This window comes from Hydra vulgaris, chromosome 01 (genome assembly GCF_038396675.1).
Source record: "Hydra vulgaris chromosome 01, alternate assembly HydraT2T_AEP".
NCBI lineage: Eukaryota > Metazoa > Cnidaria > Hydrozoa > Anthoathecata > Hydridae > Hydra > Hydra vulgaris.
Window position 1 is genome coordinate 19,709,633 of NC_088920.1, and position 19,120 is coordinate 19,728,752.

Below are 19,120 nucleotides of genomic sequence, written 5' to 3' on the forward strand. Positions count from 1 at the left end.
TCAGTCTTTGTTGTAAGTTCTGTAACGTCGAGTCTAATCAAAAGCCAGCGTAAGGAGTGAATATAAAAGCCACAACAATAATAAGGGAAGTGCCAGTCGTAAATCAAGAACCCAAGATGGCTTTAACAGCAATGCAAGGAGAGTCTCCAACTTTAGGCTTCACCAACTCACCAAGGATATTCCAGGGAGGGGGCAGCCCCGCTTATGGGACTATTTTCAATAACTGTTAGCAAATGTAGCCATACTTCATCGAATCCACAATGGGTAAAACACCTAAACATGGAATAAACACTGATCTATGGCTCAAAGAGAAACCGCTACAATAAATACCCAGAACCAGCATAACATCCCATCACTGCTCAGATTATGTCTTGTGCAACAGTAAAAATGTAAAGACAATATTATATAAAATAAATAAACAAACAAACAAAAAGTCATTCAGTAAGGAGGATGGAAAAACAGAAAAAGCCTTTGAGACGTGTAGGTGTATATGGGCAAAGATATATTTGTCACAATCATTATCAATGTATATGAGACTAGAAACCGCATACTCTTTCATATGGTTGCCAGGCATTATGTATAACGCAAAAAAAAATTGCTACATACATAATAATAGATGTATATGTAAAGTTGAATATTTTATAAAAATACTGTTTATAAAAATACTGTACGCATACATTATATTGAATTTTGATAAATGAGTTTCGTTGTTTATATTTATTGTACTAAGAAAATTTTTTTATATTACTTGTACTAAGAAAAAAAAATGCGATGCCACCTGAGCGCGAGGCCACCGGCAAATGCCTGCTTTGCCTGTGCTTAAAACCGCCGCTGCGTATAATTATGTATAGTAGTCAATTTACTTCGTCAGTATAATCGTCCAATTCTGTATAATAGTCAATTTACAAAAATAATAAAAGCTGAGCTTGTCTTATACTTTTTCATTTATAGTCATCCAAAGATGGAAATTGCCAATACAGTTCAGCTTCACAATTTGTCTCTGAAAACGGTTAATGAGGCGAGGCTTCCAACTTCGATTAAATTGCTTGAAAAGGTTTTCTACTATGCAAGGTGTTCCCTTTTTAATAAACTGGTTAAAAACAATAATTTTTATAAACTTTTCAAGGTGCAAATAGTCTGTGATTTTCTTCAAATGTTTAAATCAATTTAAATTAATTAACAGTGAATCAATTTTATGAAATTATCATGATTAATAAACTGGTTAAAAACAATAATTTTTATAAACTTTTCAAGGTGCAAATAGTCTGTGATTTTCTTCAAATGTTTAAATCAATTTAAATTAATTAACAGTGAATCAATTTTATGAAATTATCATGATAAAATTACTATTTTAATAAGCATTGATCAACTGCCAAGCTAACAAGTTTTCTTCGCTTTTTTATCTGATCGCTTTGTCATCAGTTTTAAATAGGGGAAAGGCGCCTATGATGGCATAGCGCCTCTGAAGGCATACCAGTCACATTTTCATAAATATTGGTTATGACAAAAAAGTGATTAGACTAACATGTCTATACTGCCTTTAAATTAGTTTTAGTAGAAATACGTCCTTTATGCACAAATATTGCTTTTATAATCAACAAAGATTGATTTTGGGGTGAGCTATTGTATTTTTAATCTCTTTAAATATTTAAGATTTTGATTTTATTATTAACTTTGCAGAAATATAATTTGCATGCATTTTATTTCCAAGTTTTGTGCATTTAGTGGAATATTTATTTTAATTTTTTCTTTTAAACAAGGCAGACAGGGCTTGTTTAAACGAAAATAATGATTTCTTCCTATGATGGCGTACTGACGAGTTAGATGTGTTGCAATATTGACGAGTTGAGAAAACCTTTTCTTTCTTCATAAAAACAGCATATTTGTTAGTGAAGTAAATAGGAATTTTTACCTCATTAAAAAATTTTTGGTTTAAAATACACATAAAACGCAACATCTCACTCCTGTTGTGTAGCACGAAAGGGTTAATTAAGATGATTACGCGTAATTTTTGGCATATCTGAGGGAAGACTCTAAGTTCAAATGAAATTGTCAAGAGACCCTTGATGCTATCCAGCCTTATCCTCCCCTATGCCATCATAGGAGCAGTGGTTGCCTATGATGGCATACTTGTGCTTTTTTTTTTTTTAATAAAAATAACTAATAAAAAAATAAAACTGATGAAAACTCGCAGGGCTATTTCTATTCTTCATGTAACAAAGAATGTATCCACATCAAAACTTTAGTTCTTGGTCTTCAGGACACTGAATAATGAAGCTTTAAAGTTAAGTATGCCATCATAGGCGCCTTTCCCCTATTCCTATTATGTCAATATATCGTAATTTTGGTTTTGAATAATTCAAAAAACTTTTTAAGGAATACACTTTTTCATTTATTTTTATTAAAAATCAAAATATTTTAAATATTTTACGGTGTAATACTGATGTCAGTAATGCAAAATAATAATCACATCTAACCAATATAATACGTACCAATATGTAACAATTGTTAAAAAATCTAGAATAATTTCATGTGATAATAAACACATGGCCATAAAAAACGATGCTACTTTACACTTTATTAGTACTAAAACTGTAACAAATAAAGAACACTTATCTAATGCCTATTTCACAGAATAAGTTAATTCTGCAAAGCAATTCAAAACCCAATTGAAAGTTAACTTTTAAATAGACAATACTTATCCTACTTTTTGAACCTTCTACAAAATATTTTAGGTTGTATGGCAGGCGAATATAAAGACGAATATTAATAAAAGGTATAGGCTTCTTTAATAAAAGCTCTCAGTCATAAAGCTATTTTGTTTATTGCCAAAGACAAGTTTAGTTATAGGGACTGCATGCCAAGTTCAAAAAGTAAAAAATCTTGATCAAGTAAAAGATATTCTTTTTAACTTATCTCCATACGTATTAACTGTCTCAAAAAATGTAAGTTCAAATTAGGAAAAATTAATAGATACTTGTTGAACAAGATGGATTTAAATGCTGAGAGGCCTATTCTGAGAGATGTTTTCTTTTGATAATGTTATACATGATATACATGCTGTAAAGGAAATGAGATTAAATGAATCAAAGAAATATAACAATGAAAAAACTTACAAAGCCTTTTCTTTATTCAAACTATTGACAAGTTATTTCTTTTTTGTTGTAAGTTTAGTTTAGTTATAACAAAACAGTTTTCATTATGGATTTCATTATGCAATTACTGTAACTCTTTAAACTACACCTTTTAACATATCATAGCAGTGATATAAAATAATACAGAAAATGGTATGTTTATTTATTAAGGCCTAGCAGCAGTTCCTTCAATTTTACTATCCAAAATACAAGTTAAAATACCACATAAATCTGATTTTTATGAATTTTTCTTTTCATTTAATATGCCTCATTTTATATATATATATATATATATATATATATATATATATATATATATATATATATATATATATATATTTATATATATATATATATATTTATACACACACACACACACACATATATATATATATATATGTATATATATATATATTTATATATATATATATATATGTATATATATATATATATATATATATATAAATGTATATATATGTATATATATATATGTATATATAAATGTATATATAAGTATATATATATACATATATATACATATATATATATATACATATATATATATATATATATATGTATATATATATATATATACATATATATATATATTTATATATATATATATATATATAAATATATATATATATATATATATATATATATATATATATATATTTATATATATATATATATATATAAATACAGATTATTAGTCTATATTTATTCAATATTATTTTCAATGAAAAATGTAATAATGAATATAACTTCAATAAAAAAATATAGCAAAAATTATTTAAAAAAATTCCTGTCAAGAAAAGGAAAGAATCTAGAAATGGAGGGCTAACCTTAGGCAATATTACTAATACTTTACGTAAACTACTATCAAGAAAACTTAAGAATCTAAAAATTGAGGGCTAACCCTAAACAAAATGACAGTAAAAAGATAAAGTGCAAAGTCCCATGGCTTACCTTCTTGTTGGTGCACACAAATTTGGCTTATAATAACATTTCTTTTTTATGAACGAAATAGCCAAGACAGCATTTGTAAAAATTTCTCTTTACAAATGTTTTAAAAAAAAATAGATACTACAAAAGCAATACAAAACAAATTTAGTTATTATTTAATGGCATAAACAGCGACCCCCCTTCTCAAAAAAATTGGCAAGGGCATGTCCGCCTTAAAATTGCTATGCTTGTTTCTGTCACTCCACTTTTTAAATTGACTTTTCTTATATCCTAAGAAGGTTGGTGGGAATGGAGGTGAGGAGTTGATGAAACATTTTTCATTAACCATTCAAAATGCTAAATCCGACCCAGTTGCTGCTGCACTCAATCTGTGCAATTTAGAGGACTTTTAACTAAAGAAGAACTAAATGGATATCAAACTGAGTTATCAAAGCCATAAAGAAGAATTTTTATCTAGCAGGATAGAATGTGATGCTTAACCAGACTTAGTAATGAATAATGCTTTTCTTCTTATTTTATTTCTATATATACTTTATTATATATATACTTTATTATATATAATATTTAGGCCCTATTCCTGGCCAGTTGTTTCGAGATAAAAATAACATAATGCGATCATTTTAAAGGATCTCTTTCACATTATTTAAAGTTACGAGATCATCGTTGTGATTTTTCTAAGAGAACATTTTCTTTAAGAATCTCCAAATGAAAAAACATTTTTTCCTAACAGTAAAAATGTTTTTTTTTATTTTTAGCTTGACAACAAAGACTTTCTACTTTTCCTTTACTATCTCTCGGGCTCTAAAGAAGTATTCAAAAGTGGTAAATTGTTTCTTCTTTGAAAACTCATAGATCGTTTAAAGTAGCAACGATTCAGTCCAATTAAAAATTCTACATGGAGTGGAATGAGGCATTCATATATCTTACCAGGTCTACAACATATCAATTCTGATACAGCTAAATGGAAGGAAATTTTTCTTGTAATTAAAATAAGTTAATAGGTATTAAATTTTGAAAATGTTTAAGAAACTTTTCTTCAAAATTCTTCATTGTCAAATGTTGACATTTACAAATGATCCGGTGCTTTTCGTCCCTCGGTTAGATTTAATTTTCGCGATATAAATATATCAATGGAGGCGCTGGAATCAGAAAAAAAGAAAAAATTTTAAGAAAAATATAAAGCAAAACTGATCATTCAACGCTATTTCATTTTGCATGAGAGGTCTTACATGAGAGGTATTACATGAGTGGTCTTGTAAGGAAATTTAAATGCAAGCAAGCTTTAATATTAAAATTGTATTTAAGTACTTAGATCTCAAGAACATAAAGCATAATATATATAAAGTAAATTCCAAAGCGACCAATTGATGGAGAAATTGAAGTATTTTGTCGTTCAAAAAGCTATAAAAACTAATACACTGAAAAAAGCTTGTGCATAACTGAAGACAATAAAATCTATTGCATAAATGACTTTTGAAAATTGCTAGATCAGTAGAACGGTAGATATGTCGCCAAAAATTCCAGGTTTACTCAAACTGAAAAATTTGCTTCCAAAGTCCTTCTATGGCAAGCAATCTGCTCCTATGTTTTGAAAAGAACATCATTTGTTAAACTTTAAACGCACGTTTGTTTATTAAAAAATGCATAAAGATACGTCTTTTATCATTAATCAAAAAGCATATTTTGGTCTAGTTTGGCTACTCCACTAAGTCTCTAAAATGGTATCAACATAATGTCCTTAAATGTGTACCTAAAGAAACAAATCCTCTAAAATTGAGCAGCGTGTTATTAAAAGTAATCGATCAATTATAAACGAATTTTTATTAAAAAAACAAGATATTAGAATTTGAATAGAATATGAATTGAATATTAGAATATAGAAAAAATGACTAACGCAAAACACGAATAACAGCTTCAAAAAAGAAGTTCAAAGCAAGATCTAGCAAATGAATCTGCTAGATCTTGATCTAGCAGGTCTTGCGAATACACGCTTTATTTGTTTAAGGTTACATAAAGAAACTGTATTTTTTTGTTTATTTCAACTTGATGTATTTTAATGACGTAAACTAATACAATAAAAAAAATTTTTTATGATTCTGAAAGCCAATTCTTTGATAAAAAAAAACACAATGTCTTTTTATTATTTATTATCATTACTTATTTTATCATTTTATATTTGTAAATATTCTGCCTAGTAGTTTTTATTTGATTTTTAATTAAATGTTATCCTAGTTATTTTACGCGCAAAAATATAGTTATTTTACGTCATTCCTTATTAGATGAGCTTATTAGAAAATTATGGTAACTTAAAAAATTAATGTCTGAGCCTATTTCAATTTATTTTTTTCTTTCAAAAAAGTCTCATTTTCAAATCCATTTAAATAAAAAAACCAATTATCTTAAATAATTAAAAATCAACCTAACGGCAGTAATCTACCTAAACTTTTAAAATTTTAAATTTGTTTTTTAGTCATTATCTTTAATGTAGGGGAGAGTGGGGTTTTTTCCGAATTTATAAACTATTGGCGAAATGCAAAAAAAAAAGTGCAAAAGAAAGTGCAAATTCCGGCAAAAGGACAATCAGTTGGTAAAAAAAAAAAAATTCTGTTCTCATTTATTGGCCCTTAAAACCTTTTTAAAAACGTTGACTTTCAAAACAAAGTAAAAAATAACTATATAAACATTATTTTTTACATTATATTACCATCAAATATTTGATTAAATTGTAATACATGTTCTTTAACTTTCTCCAAAAGAAATTAATTTACAATACCTTAATATAGTTTTTTAGTCTAATACTCCTCAATATTTTTACATGCAATATTAAAATTCATAAATGCAACCAGCAGATATGGATTAAAATGATTAAAATGTTTATCATAAACCGTAAACTATGACTTTCTGCTTTCTAATCTCATAAATCGAATTATGATAGCAGTTCTTGATTACTGTTCAGATCAGTTATGCAGCATAAAAATTTTTTTTTGTGCTCTGGATGATTATTGTTTTGTTTATACTTTGACCAATGTTTATAAAGGTTTGATGAGCAGTTTAAACAGTCTTTTCATTAAAGGGTCCGAAGGAAGATTCTTTGCGACTTATGAAATCTTTGATATGGTAGAAGACGGTTTGAATTTTTGGTGTCACGTTTGCACCAGGCATTTGAATATAAAAAATGTAAAATTGAAAATGGCTTTTAAACGACTTCGCCAGACTTATTAGCAAAAGTAACAACCCCCGTCGGATTGCTAAAAAATTCAAGAGTATGTTTGATTTTCCCAGTTTTTGCAAGTTTCAAAATTTGACAAGACACTTAGATTTGGCGTCACACTATGTACTAGGGTGTATACTTGAATGAGTTTCAAGACCACAAACAATATTTGCAACTTTCATATCGCAAGCCAAAAGTTTAACTCCATTTTAGTTTAACTCCATTTGCATTAATCAGATTTCAAGACCAGATTTTATCAATGTTGGAGCGAGTATTTGGCAAAACTTCTAATGCCGCAACAGGAATTAGTCTTTTAATTCTAGTCTTTGATAACGGTTTTTTACTTTTGTTAATACTGCATCTAATATTGATCCTAGCGGTAAGCTGGTATCAATCCTTAACGCAGTATTAATAAAACTTAGAAAAATTGAGAAAATCTCTACTACCATCAATCACCTAGCTTAACAAATATCGTCCAGAAATTTTGCGATTTCTGACCAATTTCTTTGATTTTTTGATTGATAGTCACGTATTTATTTAGGTTATCCCTGCACTTTATATGAAAAACCGGTAGGGCTAACCCTTTTTTAAAAGGTAGAGGCATGTGCTACAAAGTATTTCTGGTTCTTTTTCAATGGTAGTTTGCTCCCCAAGAGGAGGTGCGGATCACGGGTGTCCCTACTGATGCGCGCATCAGTCTTTTTGCATTTTAAGTGCAAAAAGACTGATGCACGCGCAAATTTAATTGTTTTTCTTTTCCATTTTTTTCCTTAACAAAAAGTTAACGTAGAATCTAATATTCAACAAAAATGAAACATTTAAGTATAAACTCGAAAAAAATTTTTGATGTAATATTAATTTTATTTGATCTTTATAGTTACTTATTCGTTATTGAAACAAATTTATTTTTTAGCAGCTGATACAATTGTTCTTCACTAAATTCAAATGGTTAAAGAAAAAATATTTTACTCTTTAACCAATCTTATTTGTACATTTTCACAATTTTTTCCGATCTCTTTGTAGCAAGTGAGGTACAACTTGTCTCAATTGTTTTTTAAATCATGAACGATTGGATGAACAATTTTAACCAATCACTTTTTATTAAAATTACAATTGCGACAGTTGCTACAGAACTTCCAAAATAAAATACTAAATGTTTCAAAAAAGATAGTGAATGTTTTTTATAACAAATCAATTTTAGTTTTCAGTATTTTATAATCAGTCAATTTTCAAAAAATTTAGAACAATTGTGTCAGTTGCTGAGGGGCGGGTTTTGTCATTCGCCCCTGAGCAACTATAAAAAAAAAGGTCCGATTAGTTTCATTTATAATTAACTTTCCTTTTTAATTGTTTTGTACTTTAGTGTAATAATCAAGTTCATATACGTATAATTACGTATAGTAGTCAATTTACTTCGTCAGTATAATAGTCCAATTCTGTATAATAATCAATTTACAAAATTAATAAAAGCTGGGCTTGTGTTAAACTTTTTTATTTAAAGCCATCCAAAGATGGAAATTGCCGGTACAGTTCAGCTTCACAATTCGTCTCTGAAAACAGTTAATGTAAAGAGGCTTCTAACTTCGATTAAATTGCTTGAAAAGGTTTTCTACTATGCAAGTTTTTACCTTTTTCTTAAACTGGTTAAAAACAATAATTTTTATAAAATTTCCAAGGTGCGAAAAGCCTGTGTTTTTCTTCAAATGTTTAAATCAATTTAAATTAATTAACAGTGAATCAATTTTATGAAATTATCATGATGGAAGCATTGATCAACTGCCAAGCTAACAAGTTTTCTTCGCTTTTTTATCTGATTGCTTTGTCATCAGTTTTAAATATTCCTATTATGTCAATATATCGTAATTTTGGTTTTGAATAATTCAAAAAACTTTTTAATGAATATACTCTTTCATTTCGTTTTATTAAAAATCAAAATATTTTAAATATTTTACGGTGTAATACTGATGTCAGTAATGCAAAATAATAATCACATCGAACCAATATATTACGTACCAATATGTACCAATTGTGAAAAATTCCAGAATAGTTTCATGTGATAATAAAAACTTGGCCATAAAAAGCGATGCTACTTTACACTTTATTAGCACTAAAACTGTAACAAATAAAAAACATTTATCTAATGCCTTTTTTACAGAATAAGTTCATTCTGCAAAACAATTCAAAATCCAATTGAAAGTTAACTTTTAAATAGACAATACTTTCACTGCTCTTCTTTTTGAACCTTCTACAAAATATTTTAGATTATAGGCAGGCGAATATAAAGGAATATATATGAAAGAGTTGCTTCTTTAAAAAAAGCTCTTAATCATAAAGCTATTTTGTTCATTGTTCAATAGACAAGTTTAGTTATATGGACTGCAAGCCAAGTTCAAAAAGTTAAAAATCTTGATCAAATAAAAGATATTCTTATTTTTTTTACCTTCTCTCTAAACGTATTAACTGTCTCAAAAAATGTAAGTCCAAATCAGGAAAAATTAATAGATACTTGTTGAACAAGATGGATTTAAATGCTTAGAGGTCTTCATGTTTTTTTTGATAACGTTATACATGATATTCATGCTATAAAGAAAATGAGATTAAATGAATCAAAAGAATATAACAATGAAACTGCTTCCAAATCCTTTCCTTTATTCAAACTATTGACAAATTATTTCTCTTTTGTTGTAAGTTTAGTTTAGTTATAACAAAACAGTTTTCATTATGGATTTCATTATGCAATTACTGTAACTCTTTAAACTACATCTTTTGACATATCATAGCAGTGATATAAGATAACCCAGAAAATGGTATGTTTGTTTATCAAGACCTAGCAGCAGTTCCTTCAACAGTACTCTCCAAAATACAAGTTAAAATACCATGGAAATACGTTTTTATGAATTTTTCTTTTCATTTAATATGTCACATTTTATATATATATATATATATATATATATATATATATATATATATATATATATATATATATATCTATATATATATATATATGTATATATATATATATATATATATATATATATATATATACATATATATATATATATATATATATATATATATATGTATATATATATATATTTGTATATATATATATATATATATATATATATATATATATATATATATATTATATATATATATATATATATATATATATATATATATATATATTAATATATATATATATATATATACATATATATATATATATATATATATATATATATATATATATATATTTATATATATATATATATATACATATATATATATATATATATATATATATATATATATATATATATATATATATATATATATATATATATATATATATATATATATATATATATATATATATATATATATATATATATATATATATATATATATATATATATACTGACTATTAGTCTATATTTATTTTTATATTATTTTCAATAAAAAATGTAATAATGAATATAACCTCAATAAAAAAATATAGCAAAAATTATTTAAAAAAAACAGTTAAAAATTATTTAAAAAAATTCCAGTCAAGAAAAGGAAAGAATCTAAAAATGGAGGGCTAACCTTAGGCAACATTACTAATACTTTACGTAAACTACTATCAAAAAAACAAAAGAATCTAAAAATTGAGGGCTAACCTTAAACAAAATGGGAGGAGTTGATGAAAAATTTTTCATTAACCATTCAAAATGCTAAATCCGACCCAGTTACTGCTGCACTCAATCTGTGCAATTCAGAGGACTTTTAACTAAAGAAGAACTAAATGGATATCAAACTGAGTTATCAAAGCCGAAAAGAAGAATTTTTATCCAGCAGGATAGAATGTGATGCTCAACCAGACTTGGTAATGAATAATGCTTTTCTTCTTATTTTATTTCTATATATTTTTTTATTATATATTATATTTAGGCCCTATTCCTGGCCAGTTGTTTCGAGATAAAAATAACATGATGCAATCATTTTAAAGGATCCCTTTCACATTATTTAAAAATACGAGATCATCGTTGTGATTTTTCGAAGAGAACATTTTCTTTAATTGTGTTTTATTTATTTTTTTCTCTTAAGGGATTTAAAATTGAGTCATCAGGGTCTCCAAATATAAAAACCTTTTTTCCTAAAAGTAAAAATGTTTTTTTTATTTTATATAGAAAGTCTTGGTCTTACCAAAACTTTCTACTTTTCCTTTACTATCTCTCGGGCTCTAAAGAAGTATTCAAAAGTGGTAAATTGTTTCTTCTTTGAAAACTCATAGATCGTTTAAAGTAGCAGCGATTCAGTCCAATTAAAAATTCTCTATAAAGTGGAATGAGGCATTCATATATCTTACCAGGTCTGCAGCATATCAATTTTTCTTGGAATTTAAAAAATTTAATAGGTGTTAAATTTAATAAATGTTTAAGAAATTTTTCTTCAAAATTCTTCATTGTCATATGTTGACATTTTAGAATGATCCGGTGCTTTTCGTCCCTCGGTTAGATTTAATTTTCGCGATATAAATATGTTAATAGAGGCGCTGGAATCAGAAAAAAAGAAAAAATTTCAAGAGAAATATAGAGCAAAACTAATCATTCGCCTCAAGGCTAATTCATGTCGCATGAGAGGTCTTATATGAGAGGTATTACATGAGTGGTCTTGTAAGAAAATTTAAATGCAAGCAAGCTTTAATAGTAAAATTATATTTAAGTACTTAAATCTCAAGAACATAAAGCATAATATATAAAGTAAATTCCAATGCAACCAATTGATGGAGAAATTGAAGCATTTTGTCGTTCAAAAAGCTATAAAAACTAATAAACTGAAAAAGCTTGTGCATAACTGAAGACAATAAAACCAATTGCATAAATGACTTTTGAAAATTGATAGATCAGTAGAACGGTAGATATGTCTCCAAAAATTCCAGGTTTACTCAAACTGAAAAATTTCCTTCACAAGTCTTTCTATGGCAAGCAATCTGCTCCTATGTTTTGAAAAGAACATCACTTGTTAAACTTTAAACGCGCGTTTGTTTATTAAAAAATGCATAAAAATACGTCTTTTAGCATTTATCAAAAAGCATGTTTTGGTCTAGTTTGGCTACTGCACTAAGTCTCTAAAATGGTATCAACATAGTGTCGTTAAATTTGTACCTGAAGAAATAAATGCTCTAAAATGGAGCAGCGTTTTATTAAAAGTTATTGATCAATTATAAAAGAATTTTTATTAAAAAAACAAGATATTAGAATTTAGTAAAAAATGACTAACGCAAAACACGAATAACAGCTTCAAAAAAGAAGTTCAAAGCAAGATCTAGCAAATGAGTCTGCTAGATCTTGTTATTTACCTCATTCCTTATTAGATGAGCCAAACTTTCTCAGGCGACCATCTCAGGTTTTTTTGAAATTTACATCCTTTATAGGTTTTATGGAAAAAAAGATTTCCCTAAAATTTTAACTCATTACTTTGAAGCATTCTGTAATTATGGTAACTTAAAAAATTAATGTCTGAGCCTATTTCAAAAAATTTGTTTTTTTCTTTCAAAAAAAGTCTCATTTTTAAATCCAATTAAATTAAAAAACCAATTATCTTAAGTAATTAAAATTCAACCTAATGGCAGTAATCTACCTAAACTTTCAAAATTTTAAATTTGTTTTATAGTCAATATCTTTAATGTACTACCATACATTCTTTAGTTTTTTAAAGTTGATATTTTTCTTAAAATTAGAAACTTTGTTAGATAGAAGTTAAATAACTAAATATAAAAAAAATAATTAAAATAAAAAGTCTTGTCAAAAGATGCCGAGTCATCAGCATAAAAAAGAAAAAAGTTACAAGAACATAAATAACTTAAGTAAAATTTGAGATTTAAGCCTCAAATTTTTTAAGCATATAGCTAAATGGTTGGTCGAGGGCTCCAAGTAAAATTTTAAAAAAATATTAGGCCAAACTAAAATGACATTTAAAGAGCTGCAACAAACATAAGAAATGGTTCACAGGGTATGTATAATAGCAGATTCTGACTGAAATAAAAATACTTTTTTATTTATTCTCCTACCAGCCCTTTCTACAATATTAAAGGATAAACTGTGAAAATTGCTACCAGCCCTTTCTACAATATCAAAGGATAAAACTGTGAAAATTGCTACCAGGCCTTTCTACAATATCAAAGAATGAACTGTGAAAATTGCTACCAGCCCTTTCTACAATATCAAAGGATAAACTGTGAAAATTTCAAATAAAAAGAGTCAATAGTTTCTAAGATATTTGTGTTAATAAAATATTATATGCAATATGAATATAAAATATTAATATTATTATTTGAATTGCTTCTAAGATATTTATAAATTTTTAATATAATAAAGTTTGAAAAAGTTTTTAGAAATATTCAAAAAATAGAAAACTGAGAAAAACAACTTTAAAATCAAAAAAGTTTTAACTAAAAAAAATCAATCATTATAAACATCAAACTGGCCAGCACAATACAATTGACCACCCTCAACATCTTGCTCTTTGTCAAAATAACCATTTTTGAGTGATCTTAATGTCTTTTTTCTTTTTTTAGTAATTTCACTTGACTTTAACTCATTATTTTTTAGACGTTTTTTGTCAAATCACTGTGCACTAAGATTGAAATATTATCCTGGTGTAATGCCTAGCAATTTAAAGACTTCAGCAAGTCCTAATAATCCTTCATTGTGTGCAATAACAGCAGAGTTTAGTGCAATTTCAACAATTTTTTTTTTATACAAAGATATTTTTTGGGCAACGATTCCAAATTAATTGATTGAATGGCTTGTTACAATATTGAGTCAAGCCATGCAAACACTTTTTAAGATGCTCCACCTTGGACAACTCTTGAAAAATTGATTTTTAATTTGCTCATTATAACTTCTGGCAAAGTTACTTTACTTTTTATGTATTAACTTAATGTTAATTTATCAGACTGCCATTTGATGCAACTACTTTTGCCTTTAGTACAAATTAAGTGATTTGCTTCGTCTGAAGCAAAAGCAATGCAGTGATACAATGTTGCAAAGACATTGTATCACTGGATCGCTAGACTAGAGTTACGCATCTCTAGTAAATTTGATGTATTTTCCCTAATTGCCATGCCTACATAATTTTGAAGTGTATTAATGGCTTTATCTATTAATCTTCCATTTCCACATATTTTTTTACCACCTGATAACATCTCGCTTTTCAATTCTTTTCTCAATTGCCGACATCTGTTACCTGTTCTTTTTTGATAATGACCTATGCATTCTAGTTTTTCTGGAATCAATAAATCTCCATATGGATTTGACTTAACTACTTTTGTAAAGAATTAGTATCTCCGTGACCTAGATACTTAGCATAGCGAAGCTTGTACTTTTGTACAGAAGAAGAAAATATTTCAATGGGTCCAGCTGCTTCCATTGAACCTGCTGATCTAGAATGGTTTATTTGACAAATATGTTTCAACTTCCACTATTCAAATTTTAAAGAACTCTTTTTTTTATTCCATATTTCACAACTTTTGCAAAACTTGGACACCACTTAAGCGTCGATAACTTTTTTGTTTTTGTGCGCTCACAATGCATACAATAAACTTTTAGAGACATGTGGCATGTTCATAATATTTGCACAGCGTATCATTGATTCTCTGCAACATCCTATTTCACGGAATGCCATTAACTGCGAATATTGACTTCATGAGGTTTATTTCCACACTTTTTATTGTTTACTACAGGAGATGTAAAAAAATTATCAATGTTATCACAATGAATACAATAAACTTTTAGAGACAAAGAAAATCCTTTATGCAGCTGCATATTATGTGATATTTCCAGCTTGCTTGTACAAATTTGACAATAAGAGTACTTTTCAAAAGTTAATTTTAGCTGTTTAAAATACATTCTAAAGTGAAAGTCATTTAAATCATAATATTTTTGTTTATTTTTATTCGTGACTTGAATTTTCTTTACACCACTGGTGTCACCAGTTGAACAAAATTCTGATACAACTTTGTTAGTGTGAAAGTTCCTTCGAAATTTTCTCTTGCTTTTTCTTTTGTTGCTTTTTTATTTGCCATTATTAATAGCAAACTATAAAAATAATTATCGTAACAATTATGAAAAACTTTATTAAAAAGAATAATTGTTCTGTAATAATGGCAAATAAAAAAGCAACTGTTGTTGCTTTTTTATTTGCCATTATTAATAGCAAACTATAAAAATAATTATCTTAACAATTATGAAGTTTATTAAAAAGAATAATTATTAACAGCTTGTTAAACAAACTAAAATCGTATATCACATCAAATGTTGTTTAAGTTTATGACTTTTCACTTCGTAGAAACAAAGAGCAAAACAGAGTAAGTCAGTTTTGAACTTATATTTATGGAACTAGACATTAAATTAGGGCTAAACCATAAACAGACACAGTTACTAAGGCCGTTGCTAAGGATTTGGATAATGTTGCCTTTGAATACTAATTTAAAAACTTTATATTAATTTTTGAAGAAAAAAAAGTGATACTCATGATCTAGGATGTTCAAACTGCTAATATTTGAATAAAAATTTTTTTTTGTTAATTGATGTTTATAATAGGGTAGTACCACTTTAAAACCGATGAACATTTTAATGTAAAAGTTTGTTTATTTTTTATTTTTTTAAACAAGAAACTAAAAAGTAACTTAACAGTTAATTATTTTTAAGTGGGGTTAAAAAAAATAGTGACCAAGTATTACTTTTATGATGATGCAATAATTGTTTTATGTTATTGAATACGTATGATGCAAATACATTTTATTAATTTTGATAAATGAAATAACATATATTTTTATATTTAGAAAAAAATTTTCAAATTCTAATAAACCTTTATAGTTTTACTAAAGCTTGATTGTAATAAAACTTTACTCAAATGGTTGGCGAATGAGTTATTCAAAGCTTTCGGGAAAAAAGCAAAAAAAAATGCATGGATATAATTTTAAATAAAGTTCTATATGTTTTCATCATGAAAAAAAGTACCTTGCACAAAGGTATTGTTGTGACCCACATAAATTTCATAAAACTAAAGCATTTAGCAAGTAATTGCTAAATATCTTACAAAAAAAAATTTTTCTGCAAAAATTTTTAAAATTAAAAATTACTTAGTTATTTTTTTGTCATTGCTTTATGTTAACAGCAAAAAAAAATTGTGATGGACGCGTTTAACAAGTTTTTTAATATAATAATATATATTCTTTTAAATACCCAATAATTACATATATTGTAGGTAAAAAAAAAAAGAAAAAAAAAATGCTGTTCTTGTATAGTTCTTGGAATATTCTCTTCGTCAAAGTTCTAAATATAAGTCTTTGTTCCTTTAAATTCCATAATTGGAAAGATTGTTTTAAAATTGCGGCAATATTGGCATTCAACACTTCCTTAGGGCGTGCAGTTTAAGTTTATACAAGGTTTTATATTTTTGTTAAAAATTGTAATGATTGTATAGATTGGTTGTTTTTTTTCTTAGAATCTCTTCGGTCAATCAATGAAAAAACCACTTTAAGAATGAAGTTTTGCCCAAGTCAAAAACTTTGTAGAACTTGTTGTAAGAAAGGTGAAGCTATTAAAAACAATAGAACCAATGATGAAACCAATACATCATATATTCCGACTCGTTCTGAAATTGCAAATAAAACATTCAGGATGCTGGTTTGTTAATAATTTGAAATTAATATTTAGCAAGAACTTGAGACCTCCTTTAACTTTTTTTTTTTTTGGGGTCCTAATATCAATGAAATACCGTATGAAAATCTCTTAAGTTGGTAATAGTACATGTCTATGGAAGTCCATATTGAGGTGTTGATTATTTGGTAGGTAATTGTGTATAATATACGTATATGAAAGGAGCACTTTTGGATAAAAACTTAAATGTCAAATAAGTCCGTTGGATTTTAATGCAGAATTTTGAAATTACTCATTTTGTGCTACAATTAGTATACACAATTACCACCTAAAAGGATTTTCATAGGGTATTTCATTGATATAAGGACCCCAAATCTACAAACCGTCTCTCCGTTAAAATCAGTGTCTATTAGAGACAAACCCAGTTATGAAAAAAAGTTAGTTATAGGAGGTCTCAAGTTCTTGCCAAATATTAATTTCAAATTATTTGGGAATTTTCAATAATAAAATTTTTATTCGTTGTTCAATAAACAAAGAATATTTGAAAAAATCGACTGACCAAGATTTATTTAGTGAAGCCATTAAGCAAAAAATTACTAAATTAAACAGAAATGAAAAAATAAATTTATTAAAATTAACACTAAATAGTTGAAAAATACAATAAAGAGCAGAACACTTTTCTGTACCAAAGCCAATGGTTAAAAAAGCACGTTAACTAAAGGGGTCTAATGGTATTTAAGAAGAGTCTTAAAAAAATTACTTGAAATAAGATATCACAAGCACTTAAAACATCAACCAAGATTTTTTATCGGTGTGATGAATATTCTAGGATTTGCCCTGATAGGAAAGAATTTGATTCAGGTATAATTGATGGTCAAAAACAACATATCTAAAAGCGATTATTACAAAAAGGTGTTTAACAGTAGATAGTGCATCTGGTGGGCATTCAGTTTGTGTCTGTCAAGTACATCAAAATTTAAAGTTGATTACTTATGCTGTGCCCGGTAACATTAAATATAAAGGACTTTTATTAAAAACAGCTCGTGACATTTAGAATCGCAGCTGTATGCTTCATATTTGTGATAACGTAGAAAACTTAAAACAGTATATAAGTAATATCTTTAACATGGTTTTGAATATGAGGATAAAATATTCACACTAATAACATTCTCCTTTTTTAACAGTGGTTAAAAAAGGAGAATGTTGTTAGTAGGGCTGTTATCGATTAATCGATTAATTGTTTATTTCTTGATTTGATTAATCAATCGATTATTCGAAGAAATAGAACGATTAATCGACGTTTTATATTAGGATTAGGTTTTATACAAAAATAAACACTTTAGAGTTTTTCCTTCTTTATACACCGGATCGTCGACATTGAATAAGCCATAATTTCCAAGAACATTTTGATAATTTACATTTATTACTTTAAAAAAAAATTAAACCCTCGTGTTTTACTTCATAATGGTATGTTAATAATAATCTTTTTGAATGTATTTCGTGAGAATGTATTTTCTGTTTTGAATTATAGTGTACCTGCAAAGATTTTTATAAATTATATTATAATTTTAGGGTTTATCACACAATATATGTAACAGCATTGATATATGGGTGCAGCCAAAAAAAAGAAAAAATAAGGTTTGGGTTCGTTTATTAGAAAATATAAACGATTCACGAACTTTAAAATGCAAGCATTTTGACACCAAATTTAAATCGCATTTATCAACTACATCCTTAACGTACCACATGCAACACAAACAGGACCTTCTATCAGAGCCTGCTTCAGGAAGCTCATTAGTTGCACAAAGTAATTCTCAAATGATAGTTTCATCCTATTTTCAAAAACAAAGTTCTTGTTCTTGGGTTAATTCTTGCAAAGTTAACAGCTTTAGTTAAAATAACGATATATTTAAAAAACTTTAGCAAATAGTGATGAAATTATGAAAGGATGGAAAGCTCAAGGTTTAAAAATGCCGTTAACAAGACAAGGAATTAAAAGTATTACACTTGAGTATGCTGACCAGATTAGAGAAAAATCAAAAAGTGATTTAATAGAGAGAATAGAAGACGATGAGAGATTTTCATTATCATAAGACTAGTGGAGTTCCACAAAAAACGGACGTTATATGTGTATGAATATCCATATGAAAAACAGAAAT